The 25,960-nt window shown below is 35.9% G+C and overlaps 1 protein-coding gene across 15 annotated transcripts in view; it reads left to right on the plus strand.

Annotated features, from left to right (window-relative positions):
* heph (polypyrimidine tract-binding protein 1 heph) overlaps positions 1-25,960 on the plus strand; it is a 554,552-nt gene that overhangs the window by 409,317 nt on the left and 119,275 nt on the right. The window lies entirely within an intron of this gene.

Below are 25,960 nucleotides of genomic sequence, written 5' to 3' on the forward strand. Positions count from 1 at the left end.
CTCTATGTAGTTGTAGGTGCATTTTTTTAAACTGGTTAAATCCATAATTTAATGATATTAGAGTGTATTTGTTGATGTCCTTATTTATTTATTATTATTTAAAATATTTTGTATTTTAGTGGCAGGTTTAAGTATTATTTTTAATACATCGTTATCAATTAGCCTTATTATTTCATAGAAATAAATTTAGTAGGTGCCTATTTATCTTTTAATATAGTCCGTAAGTAAAGGTAAAATAGACGTTTTAATTACTTACGTAGCCGTGACGTCACCTGGATAAGGGTTCCGGATGGAAAAATTCATATAAAGCCGCGGGCAAAACTAGTAACATCACGCATACGCATCATAAAAAAAATTGTAAGCATGCTTCATATTTATCTTGCATGATCACTTATTTCGCAGTCAGCGCAAACAGTGCATTAATAAAAAATATACACCCACCCTCTGATGGGGGCTTAAAATATTCAAACAATGCATGTATTTGCAGTCGTGCACTCAAATCTACTCGCACATCGAACTACGACGCATCATCAAACACATTTAATGCTTTGTACTGTACAACATTATGAGCTGAGAGCCCATAGGAAAATGTAAGGAGGTGCTTGGTAAACTCGAAGGTAGGCGACTTCTCCGCATGTCCGTAGTATAGCAAAACTAAACTTGACATGTGGTCCATGGAGAATGAATCCAACTTTTTCGGAGTTTTAGATAGAACTGCTGGTATTTTGGTTCGTTTTAATCATCTCACAAAATATATCAAGATCAGATATTTTAGAAAACTCATAACTCACAAACTAACCTCACGTCGATTGGCAGTCTATGTTTACTTTACACAAATAGTGACTTAAGAACCTTATAAAACTTTTCTTTTTATTAAGCACCTCTTTACTTACGGGCTCCCGAGCTTCCAGGTACAAATCCGACGTTAACTCAGCCGCTTGACATTCCACATGTTCAGTAGTTAGTAGTAATTGGTATTCAGTGCTGTGGAAGAGCCTGACGGAAATTAAAAATGATTGTATTGCCTTGCATACATACCTCCGTAACTGTATCAGTTTGCTTTTATTGGATTTAAGCGATACGGCCGGCGCCCCGGTGCTTTTATGGAAGGAATTCTTTAAATGAATTGTTTCCATTCTATACCCGGGGGATTTTAGACTTCAGCTAAAATTGTTATTAAACGTTTCGTATAATGTAAATTGACGAAGTACTTCCTATTCTGTAAATTGATCTAGTAGTGTATATGATATAGTGAAAACAGATAATAACATTTGTGTCTGTACTGGTAACTGGTGAAACTTTAATTAGGAATTATTTGCCTAAATTAATGCATCATAAAGCCACGTTAACTCTCTGTGATTGGCTGCAAAGCCGTATTATATCACAGTAAAGTAATGAAACTACGTTGGTATTTAGGGGTTTTTCATTAATACATGTTAGGGATTTTTAATTAAAACCTTTGATTAACAATAAAACACTTCAGTAAGTACGATCCCGCACTTAATTATTCCCTCACAAAATGAATATTTTACCATTAATTAAACTGAACAAATTAAATCAGTTCCAATAAAGATACTTATCTCATGATGTTTGGCAATTTCCAAAAATCATCCCCATCATTATAATGTTGATATTTTGGTGGAAAATTTAAACACGCGATTTGCACACTTTTCCTCCAATTAAACTCCCGAGTAGGGCTGGCACGCTCAATTCGGGGGTCGTTTTATATTAGGTTTCTTAATTTAAATTGAGAATTATGTTTCATAACGCTAAACCTATACACTGAAATTATTAACAACATGCCGACGCTTTTATACACAAAAAGTGTTAATTTTACCTAAAAAACTTTTTTTTAAACAATGTTTATATGTACTTAAGCTTTTAATATAAGTAAAAGTAGCCCTCTTAACGCAAAGATGGTTTTGCGCATACAACTTTTCGACACTTTTCTTAATCTTTTGACTTTTTAGGGTTTATTTTCAATTTTGTCAGCCTGGAATAAGTACGAGTACGTTTACTTCAAAATTGGTTCAAACCTTTATCTTTTTTTTTACAAGTAAAGCTATATGTACCTAAGCTTCATATTAGTCAAAATTTTGATCCGTGCGTGATATGAAAATGTTGCCACATATCGTTGAGGTAAATATCTTTGTAGGAACCCTATTAAAAACATGCTACAAAAGCCAGCTTGTCATCGTTCGGATAAATGTGTAAACGTTTACTCAACACATCGGACGTTGTGTGCATCAATTAAAAATATATTACTCGCCGGGTTGCTGGGTTATTCAACACTGTTGCATTCTATACGTGTACCATATTGAGTTTCGCACGGACTGCATACGATTTTTATAGTGTTTATGTTAATATTCTTTATTTTCATACTTTTAACAAGCGAAATGTGCTGTAGATATTTTTATAATATAATATTATATAGATAGACATACAATATCCTATTGTAAATTATGATATTGTATGTTATATTGAAACTCGCTGTATTTAACACGACTAGCTCACCGATTTGATTGTTGTTTCTTAATTATTGTAATGCTGTTATAAGTCCCGCAAATTGCTATTGCGCTGGAACCATGTCTCATTAACATCGAAATGACGTCATTTTGACGTTAGCAGAAATAAAAATATACCATCAGCTCGAAACTTCAGTCTTGTGCTGACGTCACTAAAATGGCGGCCACGCGCACCAGCAATTTTCGGGAGTTATACCCTTGTACTTGATATACCATTTTTAGGGTCCCCTCTCAAAATGGTAAAAAAACAACCTTTTATTGCGATTTAATCCTGTCCATCACACCTGCCTATTTCAAGTATAGGTGTGCTATCGGCACAAACAACTATTATATTTCTTTCAAAGCTACGGAACCTTCAGTCTTACTTGCACTTGGCCGAAAAATGACAAATTCACTGACAAAACATACTTGCCATTGCCAATAATAAGAAATTAGAAATGTTGCAACTAAATATTTGCATTAAGAACATAACATTTTAAATAAGCATGAAACAAATTGCTGTAATGAAAAGCACGTCTCGAACGAAACGTCATTAAATGTTTCATTGGCTTTCAGAGATAATAAAAAACAAATACTAAAAAGTATTCGAAAAATTTAAAGGCCTTTGAAATCACCGCTCGTTAAAACTTGGTATAATAACGATGAATCATAGGAGACATTTTTTTAGCAAAAACGTATTTGTACAACTTTCATACTCACCGTTTAATTTTTGCTGTGCATTTCGGTCCGAGAGACTGTAGCAATATTAAGGAGGTTTTTAATACAAGCTGAGAGTTAGTATGGTGGGTATTCTGCGTTGCCCGACTATGGCAAACTAGGCAAGTAGACTTACCAGAGGGTCCTGTATGATGTATGTGGTTGGCTTCACAATTTTTAATGTAAGTGGAACTCCTTGGTTTTTCGGATCACCTTCGCCATATTATATGAAATTTAACACAAGCTCATGTAAAATATCTATTTTAGCATCTTTGTTGCATCTTTTAACGCTTATACCCTAAGTATAAGGTGCTTGAAGAAATATTAATTCATACTAAGTGGGTAGTATTAAAAATGCGAAAGAAAGAAAAAAGTTAGAAATGTTTGTTTGTTTACTACCTTTTTACGGTCCGTCCCTGTAACCGATTTTGGAGAAATTCGTGCATAGAGATCTCGGATACGGGGATATTGTACTTTTTATCCCGGAAAGTTAGATGTTCCCAAAGTTTAAATAAAAACTTAAATCCAAGCACATAAAGTCACAGGTATCATCTCGTACAGTAAAATATAGATAAACTTAAGCTTATTGTCTTATGATTTAGATATTGCAGGTCTAGTTTACCTTACAAACGCATGAGGTCACGTTCAAGAAATTTCACGGGCTTACCACAAAAAACTTAAACAAGCGTTGAATACCTGTTTATTTTGAACTTTGTAGTTTTTGCATACAAAAGCTGTCAAAATCGTCAATTCAGTTGTTTTCTTTTTGTCCTAAAATGCCTTACCAAGCACACACTCATAATTGTCCACCGACTCTCGACCAATTTTGCAATATTTGCATATGAATGTGCAGTTTCGCTTGACGTATTTTAACATTTCATTTTTTAGGGTTCCATACCTCAAAAGAAAAAAAGGAACCCTTATAGGATCACTTCGTTGTCTGTCTGTCCGTATGTTTTCTCAATAAAACCTATAGGGTATTTTCCGTTGACCTGGAATCATGAAATTTGGTAGGTGGGTAGGTCTTATAGCATAAGTAAAGGAATAACTCCGAAAACATGTATGAATTTGTGGTTACATTGTGTGTTAAATTTGTGTTTGTGTTAAATTTTCAATTTTCTAAGTAAGATAACTAAACCAAACGGGGTACCATATTATGCAAGGACTTTACCTGTACATTCTAAAACAGATTTTATTTATTTTTATTATGCATAATCGCTTTTGATTGATCGTGCAAAATGTCGAAAAATACGACTGTAGTACGGAACCCTCGGTGCGCGAGTCTGATTCGCAGTTGGCCGGTTTTTTTTCAATTCTCGTTACAGTTAAACTGCCGATAGTATCAAAGCGCCATATTTGTTCAACGATACGTTGAAAATATGAGAGGACAATTTTTTACACAATTTATACCCATTGAACGCTCCTTCTATTTCTGAAATACGCACGTGATTTCCGTGTTTTTTTTAATTTTGTTCCAAAATGCAATACTGTGTATTGGGTAAACATACCTGCTACTGGACTTTCATCATCATCATGATCAACCCATCGCCGGCTCACTACAGAGCACGGGTCTCCTGTCAGAGAGAAGGGTTTTGGCCATAGTCTACCACGCTGGCCATGTGCGGATTGGTAGACTTCACACACCTTTGAGAACATTATTGAGATCTCTCAGGCATGCAGGTTTCCTCACGATGTTTTCCTTCACCATTAAAGCAAGTGATATTTAATTACATAAAACGCACATAATTCCGAAAAGTTAGAGGTGCCTGCCCGGGATCGAACCCCCGACCTCTGATTAGAAGGCGAACGTCCAAACCACTAGGCTATCATAGCTTTACCCATTAGAATTTTTTTATTATTTTTGGAAACAATTTGTTTGAAAACTATAAAATACAATTTCACTGTGTTTCGACATGTGATTTTTGGGTCTTTAATCTAAATTCTTTATAAAATAGAAACATGATTGGATACAATTTCCTCAATAGAAAAAATCCAGAAATTGCTCTTAATATCTAGATTATTTAATTTTAATCGGAAACTTTAATTAAATTATGTGTATTGTTTTAAATTATTTATTTAAATACTAGCTGATGCCCGCGACTTTGTCCGCGTGGATTTACATTTTTCAAAATCCCGCAGGAACTCTTTGATTATCCGGGATAAAAAGTAGCCTATGTGTTAATCCAGGGTATAATTTATTTCTATTCCAAATTTCATCCAAATCCGTTTTTGCGTGATTGAGTCAAAAATAAACATCCAAACATCCAAACACCCATACTTTTACACTTATTAGGATAGCATAATATAGTAATTTGATTTTATGGTGTCATGGCGGTTAACGTTGCTTTATTTATTCCCACCTCTTTCTGTGTTCTCGGTTCATTGTAGTGAATAAATCTAACCTCTTCCCCTTATTTGCTGTTACCTTAGACAAGACACCTTAGAGTTTAGACCCTAGGTAATACAGACCTTATAATGTCAATTTGTATGTCACTAAAAGCAGTTTGAATGTCATAGAAAATCAGGGGTCTATATAAATAAATAGGTAGTTTTCAAAAATATTAGTTAACCTTGTACTAGCTTGTAACCTAAATAAATTAATCCAGGTTCTGTTAGTTTGTCAACAATTAATTGATCTGAGTTTCAGTCCTTCTGTTTATTCGTGTACACCACGGTGTACACACTAATACCTATTGATATTGCATTGGCATTGATCCCAGAGGTACTGAGTGATTCTGGTCTAAGTCAAGACGTAACTATTCCAGTATTGAATAATACATGTCTTGAATTTATACAACCTAATCTATCTGTCTATAAATAAAATAACTATAGTTTTAAACAAGAAACTGAGGTCTTTAATATTTTTTTTTACTATTGTATCGAGTGGGATATCAAATAAAAGAGGGAAAAAATTGAGTTCTTAAATGTAAATCTATATATTATATAAAAGAGAAATACCACTCACTCACTCACTGACTAATCACGAAATCTCAGGAATTATAAAGCCTACAAAACTTGGAATTTGGAAGGTAGGTTCCTCCTAAAACGTAGATGTCAGCTAAGAAACGGTTTTGAGAACATCCTCCCCTAAGGGGGTGAAATGGGGGATGGAAGCTTATATGAAAGTCCTATGTTTTTGAAGTTAGAGACGTGAAACTCGACATTTAGGTTAATAAGTTTAAATAATAAAAATCTGTATAAGTTAGGGAAATTCCTCCCTTAAGGGTGGTAAAATAGGGGGTACAAGTTTGTATAGGACAATTTTAATTATTGTTATTTTAACTTGAAATTTGAAACGTAGGTTCTTTCTATGGGGTAGGTATCAGATAAGAAAGGATCTAACTAAATTCCCCCCTAAGGGGGTGTAATGGGGGTTGAAAGGTTATATGAAAATCCTATGTTTTTGAAGTTAAGATATATGAAAATTGATATTTAGGTATTCTGGGTTCCGTGCCTTAAGGTAAGACTGAGTGGGTAGGTAAGTGAGGCCTTTTGCAGCGGAAAAATTTCTGATCTCATGAGAAACCAGAAATTTTACGCGGGCGAAGTCGCGAGCAACTGCTAGTATAGCATACTATTAAAATATACCGAGCGACAGAAACCCAATTTTACTATAATATTTCAGCGTTTATTGAGACGATCGTAGTTAGTAGGTTTTAGTTTTCAACTTTATCGTGTTTACCCTGTTATTATAACATTGTTTTAAAATATTTTCAAATAAAAACCTGTTATTTAAACGTTAAAATAAAACAGCCCCTTATTTGAATATCCTAAAGTATTTCATTTCAATCTGCGAATAAACGAGACGGGCCCTTAATTATTATAGCAGAAGTTGAATCTTTTTTGTTCCGTCCAACCGAATACAACCCTAAATAGGTCATCCGGTAGAAGATCCGGCAAAAAACGGAATCGATACAAATTCCTAACAACAAATATTTTCATTACTCCAGCGGTAATTGAACCCAAGACCGTGCGTAGGAATGATTAAAAAGGGAATGAAGATAAGAAAACCTTCGTGGATATATAGGTATCACATATTATGTCATATGTGTCCATGATATATTCTGTAAGGTCATACAAGCGTTAACGTTCACAAAAAAGCCCAAGGAGTATAATATTGTCAAGACTATTTCACAGGCAGAATGTAAAAAGTCACGTGAAAGGCCTTATCATATGTAACAGTAGCTAATGCTTGCGACTTCGTCCGCGTGGACGTATTTCACCCCCTTAGGGGTTGAATTTTCAAAAATCCTTTCTAAGCGGATGCTACGTCATAATAGCTATCTGCAATCTGCATGCCAAATTTCAGTCAGATCGGTCAGTCAGTCAGTCTAGTCAGTTTAGACTAGCAGCAGCAGCTAGCTTACATATAATGGTCTATGAATAATCACGAAGCAAATGACACCGAGTTATATTATTACTTACATTTAACCCCGCTTTTTTAAGCGCTGCTTACGGTCATCGACCTGAGCTAAGACGCATAAATGTGTGCGAACGAAAGCACTCGTATCACTTTGTGTCAGAAAGAGAAAAACATCTAGGTAAATTAATGAAACGTGCGATTGTAAAAATTTAAAATTTAAAAATCACTTTCCGTGAAACAGTGCCTGTGAAATCACTGTGAATATAAATTATATGAAAATGACTTAAAATTAGGAATACCTAATGCCCATCTATAATTTTTTGTGATGTTACTCACTATAGTTTGATCTCTCAGAAAGATTTGATCAATTGATTGTAGCGAATCACAAGACCCAGGAAGGCAGAAAGATAAACATGCTTGAATGTTAAAGCCTTACGTTCAGACATAACGCGTGTTTATACGAATTTTACGAAGCGAGGATGCTGGAATATTTTAAATCCACAGATATCGATATGTTTACCTTGGTCTCATCTTGATATACATATTTATTGAAGGATGTTGCGATCGAGATCTTTCCTTATTGGTTTCAATGTAAGTGTTTATACGTTTATTGTCGTTCAGTTTTAATGTAAATTGTGTTCTAAGGGTTAAAGACAATTTTCTATATAGTACGCGACAGGTTGAGATGGCAATCTCAACGGGTGCGGGTGTGCGGGGAGACGCCCCACACACACCCGCGCTCGTCCACTGGGTTAGCGCGGGGATTGTGCGGGTGTGCGAGGCGTTCCCTCCCCGATCGCCATCTCGTCCCGTCGCCGACTATAAGTAGGTATTATAAAATCTACCATAGCGTTCGCGTAAATAAATCACTTTAAAGGTAAGGGTACACTCCTTTTTAGGGTTCCGTACCTCAAACGAAAAACGGAACCCTTATAGGATCACTTTGTTGTCTGTCCGTCTGTCCGTCTGTCCGTCCGTCCATCTGTCTGTCTGTCTGTCTGTCTGTCTGTCTGTCGGTCTGTCAAGAAACCTACAGGGTACTTCCCGTTGACCTAGAATCATGAAATTTGGCAGGTAGGTAGATCTTATAGCTGACATTTGGGGAAAAATCTGAAAACCGTGAATTTAGGGTTAGATCACACAAAATAAATTAAATTGTGGTCATAAACTAATAATTAGTATTTTTAACTTTCGAAGTGAGTGACTATATCAATTGGGGGTATCATATGAAAGGTCTTCACCTGTAGGTACATTCTAAAACAGATTTTTATTTATTTTTATGAATCATAGTTTTTGAATTATCGTGCAAATTGTCGAAAAAATACGACTATAGTACGGAACCCTCATGCGCGAGCCTGACTCGCACTTGGCCAGTTTTTTATTTTTTCGTGAAGCACTGGACAGGCGAGAAACCGGTGCACCGCGGTGGGGCAGCCAGTGATTGAATGAACACTCATCACCAACCGCCCACCACAGCTACACCCTCCGCTCCTGGGGCTATGCCCCATGGGTGCATCTACTGCGCCACCTGCTCGCATCACTCAGAGGAAGCGCGGACAACACCCACTCCCTGACAGGTCAATTAGCCATGACTAACAATATGCCATGAAGAGAAATTGTTAACCATGTTACCACCGGCCCCAGCACTTCTCTTTCTCCGGAAGGGACTCGCAATACTCAGGCACACGAGGATGTTAGATAACCTCCCCGTGGTACCCCAATTGAGCTACTCCTAAGTTAAGATTCGCATATGAAAAATAATCTCACTTAGGTAATAATTATCACGAACAATTTCAATTATTTAAATGGATGTGCCATGTCCCTTTTAAATTCCACTTTAAGGATTGAAATTTTTATTCCTGAAAACATTCATTAGCATATAATTATTATAAATTACGTGTATTTGCATGTATGTAGAAAATACAAGGCTCGTTTTCCGATGTTGGCGTTTCATCAACATGGTAATCGTTCAATAACATGGGTTGATACGCGACTGCGGCGCACCTGCCTTGAATTAAATAAAAATAATCCTCAAAATAAGAGCAAATAGGTAATTTCTGTGGATTGTTTGCGAAGGCAACATTTCGGTGAACGAGGTTATATACACTCAAAGTGGCCATCATTGTAAAAAAGTTTGCTGAATAGGCATCATTAAAACCTTTGTGGGCTTTGTTAATATGAAAGTAAGCGACCTGAAACTGTTATAAAGACTAATTAAAAACTGTGTTACACTCGCTCCAAGTTTCTAAAATTCATTATTTATACGTAGTACAAATATCATTTTTTATTATGAAACCATGCATAATGTTTATTTATGACAACTAAAATGCATCAAAGCCTATTATAATATTTTCCCCGGCATTTAGCCAAGGTCTGCTTAGTTTTCTAAGATGACCAGGCTATCGCTTTTAATGGGCTATAAATTTTTACCAACGCCTTTAGTCCGGAATCCACGAAATTACATCATAGGTAAAGTCTGTTAAAGGTGTATTATGTTAGATTAATAATTTACCACCAAGGGTCAGCGATTATCATCAACCGTTAGTCTTAATATTAGGGAACAACGGTTTAACGAGTTTTCCGGGACATGAAGGGAAAACAAAGATCTATTTTAGTACCTATTCGGTTACCACCTTGAGGTGACTTTTCTTCATGGAATAATAATATACTTAATACAAGCTCTTGCAATTGATATATTTTCAATGGCCTTCACACAAAACTTCTGCTCAATTTTTCTCAGTGCATCATCCTGGTGCATTAATGACTCATTATTATCAAAGGAAATTCATTATTTAGGACGCAAGAACCACAAAATCTAGGATATAAATAACTTAACAATTTGACAAACGAGCTACGGAATGACCATTATTTATTGATGTCCAAATACAGAACTCAGTAGGACGTATTTATGTTTTGCGACACTCGTAAAAACATGGTTTACTCCACCAGATGTCGCTAAACTAACCGCGAATGTAATGTCCAAAAGTTGCTTGACGTATAGGTAATCCATTCACGAGCCCGTCATGGGACCCGCTTAATGACACCCAATAAAATCTTTTTCGACCGAATGTGTTCTGGTTCTACCCGTGTTTTGGACGGAACAGGAATACTAATTTAAGCCGCTTTCATTTGGATTGGTTAAGATTTTATATTCAAAATTTTAATTCGGAAGTTGACCAATAGTATTTTCAATCATGATTAATACGACAATAAATTAGTATTTTCTTAATAAAGTTTTCATATTCTTTGCAATTTTAAATTTTTCAATACAATAAAGACACATTTGGTTTATTGTATAGCTAGTGGCTAGCAATCCACCCCGCTTCGCACGTGTGACAATTTTTTCCGACTTAATTCACAATGATCATCATAAGTTACACCGGTAGCTTATCACAAAATATTCATAAATTGTTTAACATTTTTAGATAACTCATTTTTATATTTATGAAAACTGTATGACAATTTGAACAGTAGTTTCTGAGATTAGCGCAAACAAACGAACTCAGCGCGGAGGCATGTACTGTTCATAACGCATCTTTCTGAACATGTTCAGCAAAATGGCAATAAAGAAGTAAACTCTCGCACTTTTAGATGGATGCACGGGCTACCGATAGAGAAAACGGCCTGTAGTTATGTTCCCGCCCTCAATGTCGATTTATTGCAATGACCACCGCGGTCGCTCGGCTGTTTTCACAAATAAAATTTCCTGACGCTTACATTAGGTATAATGTGATAGTTTTTCCTTTCTCCGTCCGGACGTTATGTTTCGGCACTTTTTTATTTATTGGGTGTTTATTTCTAAAGGTTTACTTCTTTAGCATATTTTGTTGATTTTGCTATAGCTATCCACTTACTTATTTGAAAGAAATTAAAGTTTTAGAGTTTATTGTGTTCATATTGTATACAAACCATTCCATAGAAAATTGTAGTCTTTTGACAGATTGTCTTACCCATTAAAGGTGGTAATTAGCAAATTCCAAAGCTTTTCACCGGATCAGGAAATAGCTCCGGAGATAGATCCTTTTGATTGAAGTGAATACACTGCAGAATAAAGTACTCTGTGCAAGGTAACGAGCAAACAAGACAGGTACCTAGATACGTACAAAGTATAGTTACATAGTAGCTATAAAGTATTAGCGTCTAACCGCCCTAGCAGCTACCTACTGCTTCTAAAAAAAGAAGCTGTTTCTAACTGCAGAACTTTAAGTACCTTTGGCTCAAATTATATGAGCCAAAGCTACTTAAAATTAACCACCGCAACCGATGATAACAAGCGAACGCCCATGTGATAATAGCCAATGTGGCTAATTCTGTTAAATACAAACTCTAAATTTTACAGGTTTGAATCTAGTGCTGTTCTTTTCTGCAGGTAGTTATTACAAAAGGTATAGCAATAGAATTAGATTGGCTATACCAGTTTAGTTTAGAAATTGAATAAAACAGAATTAGCCACACTGTGTGCTCAGCCTTAGTGAAATAATGCAGCGAGCTTACGCGAGACACTATGGTGAATCCGGAAACCGCAGAACCGCTGTCATGATCACCCGTTACCGACCAACAGTTTGAATAAATAATTAACACGCCCTCTCATAGCCCTATTACATTTCCAAATAATTATGAGTATTTTAATTTCACGACAAAACTCAATCATCTCTCTGTCATCCCGTTTATCAGCAAGATTTTTGAAGGGATTTTTTAAAAAGACGGATGACGCAATTTTGGGATGTATAAAAATCTCTAATGTTAAGAGTGCTCGAAGTGCTGGTAGATGTAAAAAAACCCTGCTGTTATTTTATAGTTTTTAGTTTTCACTTCTGCCAGCAGTCCCCGCTACCGTACAATAAATAAAATGCTAAGTACAACTTACATTTTATGAGAACACTAAAGTCTATTTTATTTGATATAAAATGTAGTGTTCCTAAATACGTAATCATCTCATCTTAAATATATAAAAGAAAAGGTGACGGACTGACTGACTGACTGACTAACTGACTGATCTATCAACGCACAGCTCAAACTACGGATCGGGCTGAAATTTGACATGCAGCTTTTACGACGTAGGCATCCGCTTAGAAAGGATTTTTAAAAATTCAACCCCTAAGGCGTTGAAATAGGGGTTTGAAATTTGTGTAGTCCACGCGGACGAAGTCGCGAGCATAAGCTAGTCATTAATAAACGGAATGAATTCACTACGGAAAAAATAGCAATAGGTGTGCAAAATTCGTTTGTATTTTTTTATGTTCAGCAAATGCGTACCAAGTATAAAGATTTAACGCTGAAATCACTTTTCATGTATTGCACAAATGTCGACATAATAAAACTCGCCTATTTGTTCACATCGTAAGCTTCCTAAATAACCGAATCTATCCGAACCGTACGAAAGAGAATAACCGAATATTGTTGTACCCTTTTCATCGAATACAGTACACGCTCTATAAGGCGTACAGACCTCTTTCCCCCTACAAAAACCTCCCTTATTATGTTCCCGTGTAGGATATAAGGAAATTGGCTGAATGGCTTCATATGAAAAACTCGCGTAATCTCCGAGGGGTATAACCAACAATATCCTGCACTTGGCATTTGTACCACTAGTAATGCCACCCTAATTCAATAAATTGACGAGGTCATTGTGACGCTTACCTATTCCTTAGAATCTTTTAGGTAAACAGGTAAAAGATTTTTTTACGAGCCATTTTTTTTTTCTAAATTTTTATAGAGGGTTTGTTTGAGCCATATTATTTAAAACTAGCTCTTACCTGCGACCTCGTCCACGTAGAATAAGGTTCTTAAAAACTCCGTGTAGTCTATACTCTAGAGTCTAGCAGAACAATGTTTGGGAAACACTGCAGGTCTATAGCAACAACATATCAAATTCCCTTTTAATTTTCCCTTCCCTTTCCTTTAGAATTTCTCAAAATCATGTTAGGTATTCTTTCATTTTTCAACCTAAATAAGTACTAGTTTTCGTTGAAACAACTTTAAAACTGACAGACTTTTTTTTATATAAAATTCAAATCTTTATTTTACCTCCTAACCCCTCGGCAACAAATGACAAACAACAAGTGGGAACGGGGGGTTAAAAATCCTTCCTTGCCCACGTCATAATAGCTAAGTATGCCTGGCAAGCCCGATTTGCCCAGTTGTTTAAACTTTGCGTTGATAATCACCTGGTAAACTTTTCCTTTTATATATTTCCTAAGACTAGATGATGCCTGCTAATATGTAGTACGAGTGGATATAAGTTTTTAAAAACTCCGTGGAAACGCTTTGTTTTTTATCAGATAAAAATAAGCTTATGTTCATCTCCAGGTTGCAAGTTATCTCTGTACCAAATAGATGATATTGTCCGATAAACACGTTCAAGCGTTAATGGAGGAATAATAAAACCTAAAAAGTCATACGCGTCGCAACACCTTGTTTAATTGCGTCCTCGTATGACAAGAGCGTTAGCTCTTTTTTTCGAAAAGAATCAGCTTAGCGACTCATCGCGGAAGTGCAAGCCTACATTCTTTGTGAATTCCCCACACGCTTTTATAGTCATTTTCCATATCGCTTACGGCTTAGTTTTAAAATAATCAACATCTTTAAAATCAGTATATTGCCTATGTATTTAGTTGAAATCTTTTGTTGATTTAGTGTTACGACAAACGGCAGTAATTAACTTCTGAATAAATTAGTGCTCTTAGATAAGTCTAAGAACATTATGTCGTGTGGATCTAGGAATCTCGTTGCTGTCTATCCCGACCGTGGGCCAATGCGACGACCTAAACGAAACTTGAACCGCCCGCCGCCAGCTCGAAGCTAGGTTGCGAAGGATTATGTGATTGGAAGTTGAACACCTCTCGGGAGTCGGGACGCGAACTCGCTACCTCGCTCGCTTCAACGATCCTCGCCACACGCCAGTTATGAAAATTCCGACATTGGAATTTCGACTCACACTACAGATTTTGCTGAGCGTTGCGGTTGTCGTCAGCCGGATTTTTTAAAGAACCCGGAGTCTGTTACGTTTATTTCAGTCTGCATTTTATGGAGGCGGGAATGTTCTCCGCTTTGGTTTATTTGTGGGCCGCCTTTCTCATGAAATTGCGCTGTTTCATTGCTTACGAGCCATTTTGAGATTCTCGTTAGGGCAACATTTTTTATCGCGATGTATTTTTCTTCGCAAATTATCTATCCCTCCTGCACTCTAACCCCTTTTATTGTTTTAGCCGTCGTGTAAGCCGATCCAATATGTTTCGCTTTATACGGAACTCGTTACAGTATTTTGGGATTTTCAGACAAAATAGATTCTAACAGAGGATCAAAAACACAAGACGTATTAAATGGTTCTCGTAGAAAATCTAATTACGAGTATCAATGTTTGGAATAAATGACCCAATGAAACAAGAAAGAAAGGACGACGAACATAAATTTTCAAAACCCATCAACCATTAACAATTACAAAAGAAAGGTAAGGAATGAAATGTTTTATTCATTCCCTTAACGAGGAAATTACCGAGAGGGGGCGATGGATCGGATTGCAAGAGGACGCGAACAACCTTTAGGGAGAAGTATGCCCAATAGGCCTTCTAGGTATCTTCACCAATTAACGAAAGCATCTTACTTGAGTACCCTATTGCCTTATTCCACAAATTCCATAATTACTCAATACAATTATTATAGGCAAAACAATAGATACCTAGGCCAAAATTTTGTTGTTAAATAATTTTCAAGAAAGTATTTTATTTGTAAGCTTAAAATAAAATGTTAAGTTACACACTCAACCCTTTTAAATCGTAAGTAATACTAGAATATTTCAAAAGAATTTTAGACGTACAATTTAAGCACCTAAGTAGTAGGTATTTATTATATTATCATCATATTATATCATTCCCAGTAAACTCCCATTCCCATTATATGAAAAGTGAAGAGAACCCTCAGCAATGGCTAAAGTTCTTGCTCTTGTATCTTTTAAGTGAGGTCTTTTTATTTACCAAACTAGATGATGCCCGCGACTTCGTCCGCGTGGATTTAGGTTTTTTAAATCCTGTGGGAACTCTTCATTTTTCCGGGATAAAAAGTAGCCTATGTCCTTCCCCGGGATGCAAGCTTTCTCTGTACCAAATTTCGGTTGAAAGGTTGAGCCGTGAAAAGCTAGCAGACAGACAGACAGACACACTTTCGCATTTATAATATTAGTATGGATTATTATCAGAAATCTTTTAATCATACCCTTGGTTTTCTGACGTAGGTAACTTTCAAAATTACATTTAAAAATAAATTTACAATCTTAATAACTAATATAAAAGTTATCATAATTATCTAGTTTTCTAAACTACCACAATAGCTCGATCCCATTATTTAAAACAACGTTTACGTAACAAAAAAGGGGTATCCGTGTTAACGCACTCGCTAAGTCCCTAAAACGTTTGCAAAATTTCAGCATCAACGTTCAAGATCGGGGCTAATTACATAAACTTTTGTACAAATTCCGAATGGGCTGTAAAGAGTGAGAATTTGCATCGAGGATATTTTTCGTCAACAATTAGCCGGTTAGGCTTTTGTCTGACGGGGGTTGGATTTAACGATGTTTTAAAAGATTTCAACCCGCGAGACCGGGGCTTATCGCGAACGTGCTCGCCTGCTTGTTACAAAAACCCCTTTATTAACTTTACGATGTCTTTAAAGAATAACAGATATAATAAATACGAAGTTCGTTTTAGTACGCGGCAGTTTTATGCTTCTGAAATCTTTTTACACTCGTTACTTTTTAATTACGCGCCTAAAACGTAATAGTTTATGAAAATTAAAATAAAATTAAATCCTTATATATCCTAAGCTAGTTGCGGTTAAACATTAAACTATTAGAATAGTTGACAAAAGTAGAATTAAACTATAGTATAACTAGGATTTACTGTCCGTAAGTATCAGATGTTCATGTCATCATCATCCTAAAGCCATCGCCGGCACACTACTGCGCACTGGACGGACTTCAGAATGAAAAGGCTTTGGCCAGAGCCAACCCCGCTGGCCAAGTGCGCATTAGCAGACAGAGACAAACATGGAGAACTCTACGACATTCATGTTTTCTCAGGATGGTTCTCTCATGATGGTTTCCTTTACCGTTAAAGCAAGTGATACTTGGTTGCTTAAACGCGCAAAACTTTAAATTTAGAGGCCCGGAGTCGAACCCTTGACCTCTCGAATAAGAGCCGTCATCTTACCGCTAGGCTATCCACAGTTTCGAATATTTTTGTAAAGTTGTACTATTTGTAAAGAGGAATTGAATATCGTATCAATATCATAATAATATTGAACTTGCTCGTTTTAAGGGGCAAATTGCACAGATAGGTTATTATGAGATGCGAAAGGCTTTTATATATTTGCATGTCCGGTTTGAGTGGGACTGCTTAATTGGTATGACTGAATATCTGGCTCTTTGTGTTCTCTGTTCATGAAAGCACTAATTGAACCAATAAAACCATGCACATTATACGTAGTAATATACAAACTAAAGCGTGAAACAAACTATTGTTGACGCGTCCGTAAGCCGTGGGTGACAGTCGCGACATAGGTGTGCAACTTGAGCACTTGGACGTCCGCGGACGTTCGAGCGCTCAAGTTCACGTCCGCAACTTACGTCCGATAGTGTGCACAGTTCAGTGTATTAGTATTGTCCAGATACCTATACTTAATTTGTTTCTACCTTAAGGGTGATGTTAACCGCTCTGCCCAAGCTCGAGTACAGTGTTCGCACACAGTCGTTCGTAGTGCTTGCTGCGTAACTATTAACTTAGCCTCAATAGCTCAACCGGTAAAGGAGTGGACTGAAAACCGAATGGTCGACGGTTCAAACCCCGCCAGTTGCACTATTGTCGTACCTACTCCTAGCACAAGCTTGATGCTTAGTTGGAGAGGAAAGGGGAATATTAGTCATTTAACATGGCTAATGTTCTTTTAAAAAAAAAAAAAAAAAACTATAGAATTTGCTCCCAAGAATATTCTCTGTAAAAAGACCCCTGTCTTGGGCAAACTGAAGGAGCAATTATAATAAGTCCTTCAAGAATAATAATATTTTTAATAGGGTTTCTTATTCATTGTATGTTTTTATTGGCACATGAATAAATAAATTTCACGATTATCGCAAAAACGCATAAACTTAATGCAAAGACCTAGTGTCCATTTCACAGCGTATTTTTACCTCTATAATAGAGTACAGAACCACGTTCCACGAAGTTTAACAATTACATTCGGACACCGTACGCCCGCAGGGCTACTCTATTTGATACATTTGAATACCAGTTACTGATACATTGCAGCTTGGATTGAAATAAGCTTTATGTAGTTTCATGTATCAGGTACTATAATAATAATAATAATAAAAATATATTTATTTAAGAAAAAATATTTACAGGTTACACAAATTCAGGTATAATCATAAACTCGAAGCTTGAGTTTTTCCGTATACCGAAGCCGTTAACATTAGGTATCTACACGTCACACATATCTTATTAAAAGCTAAATAACAATACTTATAAACTAACAACATTGAACCAAATGTACGATATTTTAAAACTTATATTTAGTAGGTAAAGGTAGGTACTATGGTTATTGTTAAAAGTGAAATGCAGACATGTTTTTATATTTCTGCTGCCTTGTTTTTGTACCAAATTAAAATTCGTTGTTATTAAATTTCTGTTAATATTTTTTAACAAATAAATTTAAGTGTGGTACATATAAAAAGATTTGTCATTTTGTAACTTCCCTCCTTTAAATAATATGTAGTTACGAACAAAGTCGCACTTTGTGGTTGTCTATTTGTATTCGCTTACGACCTCTAGACTTCTTATGAATTGAGGAATTAACCATTATTTAGAACGTTTCACGAGGAAAGTTACGTAATATAAGTACCTATATTTTGTCTTACCCGCCTGGTGGAAGCGGCGAAAAATGTGTGAAAGGTAAAGGTGACTGACTGACTTACTGACTAATCTATCAACGCACAGCTCAAACTACTGAACGGATCTGCCTGAAATTTGGCTTACAGATAGCAATTATGATGCCTAGACATCAGCTAAGAAAGGATTTTGAAAATTCAACAAAGGGTAAATAAAAGAGGGGCTTATTAATGTAGTCCACGCAGACGACATCGCAGGAATAACCTAGTAAACGATAAACTGTTTATGAGGATTACAATGAAAACTTGTCTATTAACTATATTCAGTTGTCGAACTTACTTATTAACATGTATCACTGCTAATAATTAGGTACTGATTAGATTAACGAGTATAAAAAAGGTTTGACATTCATAGATAGCTGTAATGTAATAATGCATACGTCATAAATACAGAGCAGTAGAAACTGCCTGTGGGAAACTCACGCAGAAACCCGAGGCAAAGGCAGCGGAGATGGGGATCATTTTCCAAATGCCGCTGGCATCCGGGATTATAAATTATATACCTGGGTATGTAGCTACAAGAGCGAGGGGGCACGCTGCTGTCATAGCCCGCTTTGTCGACATTGGCCGGGCGATGTCCGTTGAAATGATTTATGTTTGCAAACCAGCTTGTGCTGTGGCCACGTTAGCAACTACGGGGAACTTTGTCCTGTTTCATGGACAATGTATTCACAAACACTCTCCTGGAGTTGGTCGCATACGTGCAAATGCAAATGTGTTTACTGCAGTGCGATAACTTTTTTTATGTTGCTGCACGGAAAGATTAGTAGGTATACGGTGCCGCTTTTTAGGGTTCCGTACCTCAAAAGGAAAAACGTAACCCTTATAGGATCACTTTGTTGTTTGTCTGTCTGTCTGTGTCTGTCTGTCGGTCTGTCAAGAAACCTACAGGGTACTTCCCGTTGACTTAGAATCATGAAATTTGGCAGGTAGGTAGTTCTTATAGCAGAAATTCGGGGAAAATCTGAAAACCTTGAATTTGTGGTTATATGACACAAAAAAAATCAAATTGCGGTCATGAACTAATAATGAGTATTTTCAATTTTCGAAGTAAGATAACTATATCAAGTGGGGTATCATATGAAAGGTCTTTACATGTGCATTCTAAAACAGACTTTTAATTATTTTTATGCATCATAGCTTTTGAATTATCATGCAAAATGTCGAAAAAATACGACTGTAGTACGGAACCCTCGTTGCGCGAGCCTGACTCGCACTTGGCCGGTTTTTATTTGGTACCTACATCTTTGCCGTTTTAGTCGACAGTGTCTCAGTGATAAAGTACTCTCCATTACTCTGGCGGTTGTTCCTAAAGGATAATCGTAATAATTTACATTGGTAACTTTACTTTGAATTCTCTTATTAGTTCACAAACTGTCAAAAGTGACCATAATTCAAATAATAAATAATTCCTTATAACGAAATATAACCAGGCACAAAAAAACTAATAATAAAATTTCATCATATCTAAATATATAAAATTCAAAGTCCTGACTGACTGACTGACATATATATCAACGCACAGCCTAAACCGCTGGTCCTAGAGACATGAAATTTGGAAGGTCTATTCTTTGTAAAGAGTAGGTATCCACTAAGAAAGGATTTTTCGAAATTCCACCCCTAATTGGGTTAAATAGGGGATGGAGGTTTGTATGAAAGTCCGCCATTTTTGAAGTTACATCGATAAAAATTGATATTTCAGCTTTCGGTTAAAAATAAAAAAGTACGTATTTCACGATTTGAAAATTGGTATTTGGGTTTTCGGTAATAAATGAAGAAATACGTATTTCAGGATTTTTGGAAATTCAACCCCCACCTCGATTTTCAAAATTGCACCCGAGCGAAGCCGGGGCGGGTCAGCTAGTTTTATATATAATATATCACACACCGGCTTTACTCATGTGTTTAGTCGACGTTAAATGGGACTAGTTTCGAACCCATACTACACCCATACATCTTTTTTCACAGGGACTCCGTTTGCGCGTTCATATTTTATTACCAAAAAAATCTAATTATTACTACGTAAAAAAGCGCCATTCATTCCCCCGGCGCCCGTAACGTAACATTACCTACGTAATAACATTACCTAGTAATATTATGTAAAGCGTTGTCCTTATCCCGGTCAGTTGATGTATAGTGTTCAATAGTAGATGTTTAAATCTGAAGTGTCGGGGGTATGATATTAAGTTGTTAATGTAATCGACTGCAGCAGGGCCGAAGAGACAATAGCAATGCATTCCTTACATGCTTGTTTTAAAATAAAACTATTACTAGTAGGTATTGTGGTTACACATACCCAACAGATTTCCTGCTCGTATATGAAAATTTAAGTGATACCTAAGACGGATCTTTCATAAACATTGACGAAATCACTCTCGACTGCTTAGCTATGAATAGAAAGGAAAATACATCATTGAATAGATGACTACGCATTTGACAAACGAGCATTCACAGCTATATCCCGCGGTAAACGAGGAGAATGATCCTCCCCAACGTATTATAAATAATATAAGAATTCCTCAAGGGGCCGCGAAAATGTACTGGTTTTGCCGTAGTGCCTTATACACGTTTTTTGTTTAGTTCCGAAAAGTTCGACTTACCTACACTGAAGTTCTAAACTTTGCGTTTCGGTAAAAGCGTATATATTATTTATTAGATTTTAGAGAAAGTATCTACCCATAGTAGTAGGTCCTGTTCCTATACCTCTGCCATAAAATATTCCTAAAAAAACCCACAAATAGCTATCTGCATGCCAAATTTCAGCCCGATCCGTCCAGTAGTTTGAGCTGTGCGTTGATAGATCAGTCAGTCAGTCACCTTTTCCTTTTATATATTAAGACTAGCTTATGCCCGCGACTTCGTCCGCGTGGCCAACACAAATTTAAACCCCTATTTAACACCATTAGAGTTACCCACCACCAGTCAGTCAGTCAGTCAGTCAGTCACCTTTTCCTTTTATATATATATAGCTAAGTGTATAATATTACAAAATTTCGCGATTCTAACTTCAAAACTGACAGACTTTCATACAAATTTCAAACCCCTATTTTAACCCTTCAGGGGTTGAATTTTGAAAAATCCTTTCTTAGTCATAATAGCTATCTGTATTCCAAATTTCAGCCCAATCCGTCCAGTAGTTTAAGCTGTGCGTTGATAGATCAGTCAGTCAGTCAGTCAGTCACCTTTTCCTTTTATATGTTAAGATTATTAGGAAAAGAAAACAATAGTTCATTTGAATAATCTAATAAATTGTTAAAGTAAATATTTTTTTACATGTAAGATGTTTTCAAACAACCGTAACAAAGTGACGACGTGAATCTAAAGCGCTTTGTAATTCACATTTTTCTCTGCAAATTGGATATATGAAGAGCCCATGTACACACGAACGAAGATAATAAAACTATGTTAAAGTACCACTTTATCATTCTAGAGCGAGTTGTTAGGAAGCATTATCGAATAACGCAATTCTTTTGCATAAGAGGTGGTACAGATTGGCGTTTGACATAGCATCAAAAGCGTAAGTAACTTACACACTGGGCGTTTATCTCGGCGTGCAATGTGTAACGTGACCATTTTTACCAAATGACGTCAATCCCGTTCACTCCCATAAAAACGCATCAAAATAGCGGCACGTGTATTTGTCCACGTATGTACCTAATCTCTATAGCGGTACCGCTACGGTATAAATCCCTACCCATATTATAAATGCGAAAGTGTGTTTGTTTCTTGGTTTATTAGTTTGTTCGTTTGCCCTCCAATCACGTCGCAACGGAGAGCAACGGATTGACGGGATTTTTCGTATGGGTATAGTTAAAGACATGGAGAGTGACAAAGGCTAATTTTTAACCCGGAGAATTAAGTTCCCACGGGATTTTTAAAAACCTAATTCTACGCGAACGAAGTCTTGGGCATCAGGTAGTAGCATATAAAAAACATGAATAGAACATAGCCGCGATGTGACGGGCACCGCAATTCTTGGACACTGAAATACTTGAGTGTGTCCCTATTCTCTAAATTCCATGTTTTCTCTTAACTGTCACCTTGCGTTACCCCGCGTTCGCTGTATAGAATCAACCCTAATGTGTACTAGGTCTTCGACAAGGCAAGACTCCCATTGCTCATACTTGTTTTTCTTAAATCTCTCTGTGAACAACTCTATTATGGCGAATCTTGTTAACGTTTGAAATGATTTTCTCTGCCCCGGGAATAATGAGTTCTGTGTTTTCACTCGAAACCCCGGTGACTTTTGTTTAATGGAATGATAATACGAATGCTGGCCTCTTTGTAGTGAGGGCTGAGGATATTGTTGTTTTTCCTCGGGCGGGTCACTTTAGTTCCCAAGGATAATTTCATTGCTTTTCTAAAATTTTCTTACTAATGGATTACATTGCGTACCCTAGGTTGTATTATATAACCGTTGAGTTGTCCTCTAAAAAAACTTTTGTGGAAGTGCTTTGTTAGAAAGACAAAGTAGTCGTATGTTTTACGAAAATTCAAAGACGTCTTGTTTTTTGGACTATTATACTTATTTTTTATTCTTCGTGTATTTTATTTATTCATAATCCACTTTTATTTTTTTCTTATATTGCAATATTACCATTTTTATTACCATTTATCTAAAACGTTTTTATATTAATCTTCCAAGCGGGTATTTCTACGACAGATGTGACCTGTCTTGTCTGTGTTGTGGCAGTGGAATTGTAAGAACTCTTAGTTCAGCCAGCTAATCCCCTGGGCTATGTCTTCAGTCCTCCTACGGAATTTCGAATCAGATCTATGTCTTCGTAGACAATCCTTGCACTGTCCGGTACAAAATTTAAGTGATTACGTTTAAGTTATGTACGAATTTTAGATTACTTCCTTCGATTAATAATCTAGTTATATTTAACTAGTGTAAAACAAAGTCGTAATTCGTGGCTATTTGTGCTAAACTGCTAAACTTGTTTGCTAACTCCGACGTGGTTTTTCACAATAATTTAGAAAATAATTTGCAGGGAAAAATATAACGCATTTTACATTTTATGTCACGGAATATGTAAGCCAACCCATCTAATTGAATAATAAAATAAACCGAACCGATTCTTGATACTAATTAATTTACTTGCATTAAAAGTTTCAATTTTCCTTTTTTATCTACATTTAAATATCCTGAATAAATTTCCGTACACTCCCGTAGCCGTACACTTTTATTTCGCTAAAATATGTAGGTAAACAAATTTAATTACAGCCCTGAATTAGCCACAATAGCTACCCATCGTGAATGTAAAACTTCGGAGACCTCAACTTTAAACGAGTTTCCCTGCAAGTGGGACTCACAAAAAGTGTTTTGTAAAAAACACCTTTTGTAAGTTCCATCACAAATACATTTACAAGTTTTTCAGTGAAAAGGAAGTGTATATTTTGTGGCGTATTCTCTTTTTCCTTATTTATTTGATTAACGCCACAATGTTGGTAAAATCTTTATAGTAATTTGTTTTTGTCTGACTGTAAAATGACTTAAAATTATTTCATAGAAACGATTAAATATTTTCTTCAAGAATAAATTGCGAAAAAATTAAAGAGGCATTGCAATTTATGCCGTAGCTAATCATCATTATAAAAAGAAATTAAATAATAAATAGTACTATTTGAAAGCTCGTTTGATATCACTGTGTTTTATTTTTCTATACCAAGTAGCTAAACTACACTAACTGGATCCCCACTAGGTTCGGAAATTGCCAAAGGTCGTTGTGACAGTTTTCTTGACGCTGATCTGGTAGAAGGCTTCAGCCGTTGCTAGTTAGGTATCACGCTACCAGTAAAAGTTTTCTAGCGATTTAGCGTTCCTGTATGATGCCGCCTAGAAACGAAGGGGTAAAAACTTTTTAAACTAATTTCAGGTTTGCCTTCCATCTGAGATTGCATCATCACTTACTACCAGGTGACATCACAGTCAAGGGCTAACTTGTGTCTGAATAAAATAAACTGCTAATCATAAAAATGTCTCAAGTTGAAAATTTGAAGCTGACCCGATAAAATCAATAGTTAAAACAAAATACGTGACAATAAAACGGTACCTACAGGTGAAATTTGTTGCTAAAATCGCAAACTATGTGATCAATTTAGCAACGATACCCCTATTTAATATCAAATTTACGTTTTCCCAGAGGTTTAGAATTCGTGATCCGAAATTGCGGTATTGTGTTAAATAAATTGTTATTAATGACCAAAACGATCCTCACTTGCCATAATAATAGCTGCCCGTATTTCGTTTAAGGATAAATATTGGATACATAGTTAAAGCCGGGAGGATATTTCTGACTCGGTCTGCTAAATCCACCTAAAGGAGTTCGCACACGGTCGCTAGCAATGCATTATTAGGGCTACGGTGCTACGACGAAGCTACGAAACTTCTAAGTAGTTTGGACAAAAATAATTTATTATAAGAGAACCCAAATTAAAAATAAACTAAGCTGATCAACTACAAAACGAAGTTTTACAGATTTTTTACTAAGTATACACATTATAAAAAAAATTACGAAAATAACTTATTAACTTAAATGTAGATTTGGAGCAGTTTTCGGATTCTTTTCTATCGTGTTTCTATTTCACAAATTAAAACTCAAACATTATTCAGATATCAAAGTAAATGTTTAATGCATAGTTTTCAAATTATGAGCTTCCAAAAGTCGCAAAATTTTCTATATAGGCCTTAAATGAAAAACAAGTTTCGGCATGCCGAGAATGAAGGGTTGTAAAATATTTCAACCCTTCTTGTGTTACTGGGCCAGTATTACAGGTATATGCGGAAATTTAACGATCTTTCGGGTGGATCGTTGCGACTAATTCTTGCTAGTAGAAGTTCTCAGATTCTATTCCAGTTAATAAATTCTTCTGAAGCCTAAGATAAATAAATAAATAAAATATTTTTTATTCAATTAAACTTTTACAAGTACAATACTATACTTGTACAATAGATAGATACGACGGAACCATTTCCTATGATTTGTAACATATGGAGTCTTATGAATTCTAAAATTAACATTGTCTTGTACACTTTAGCGTTGTTCCCTGTTTAAGAAATATTAAACTTGTATTTCCAACACATTAATTTAAAAATTCTTTACCTGAAGCGATGTAGGTAAAATATCATAATTATGAAACATTATAATATTTTTCACATACCTCCATAATTTCTTGAGATTAAAATGTACGTGGATTTGCTAGTCTGCAAACAATTATGAGGAACGGATGGTTCACACGCATGGTGGTATTTTAATACGTTTTACTCTCGGTCTGTTTGTTATTACTATAATTTTTATTTTATTTGGAATATATAAAATAAAACCTTTCAAACTTCGTCTGTCATATCCGCCATATTGGAAACCGATGATACCTGACCAAATGTTACGAGCATTTTGGTAGGTAGGTAATTACAGACAAACATACATAAACCGAGGA

The sequence above is a fragment of the Maniola hyperantus genome, chromosome 5, assembly GCF_902806685.2.
Source record: "Maniola hyperantus chromosome 5, iAphHyp1.2, whole genome shotgun sequence".
Classification (NCBI taxonomy): Eukaryota; Metazoa; Arthropoda; class Insecta; order Lepidoptera; family Nymphalidae; genus Maniola; species Maniola hyperantus.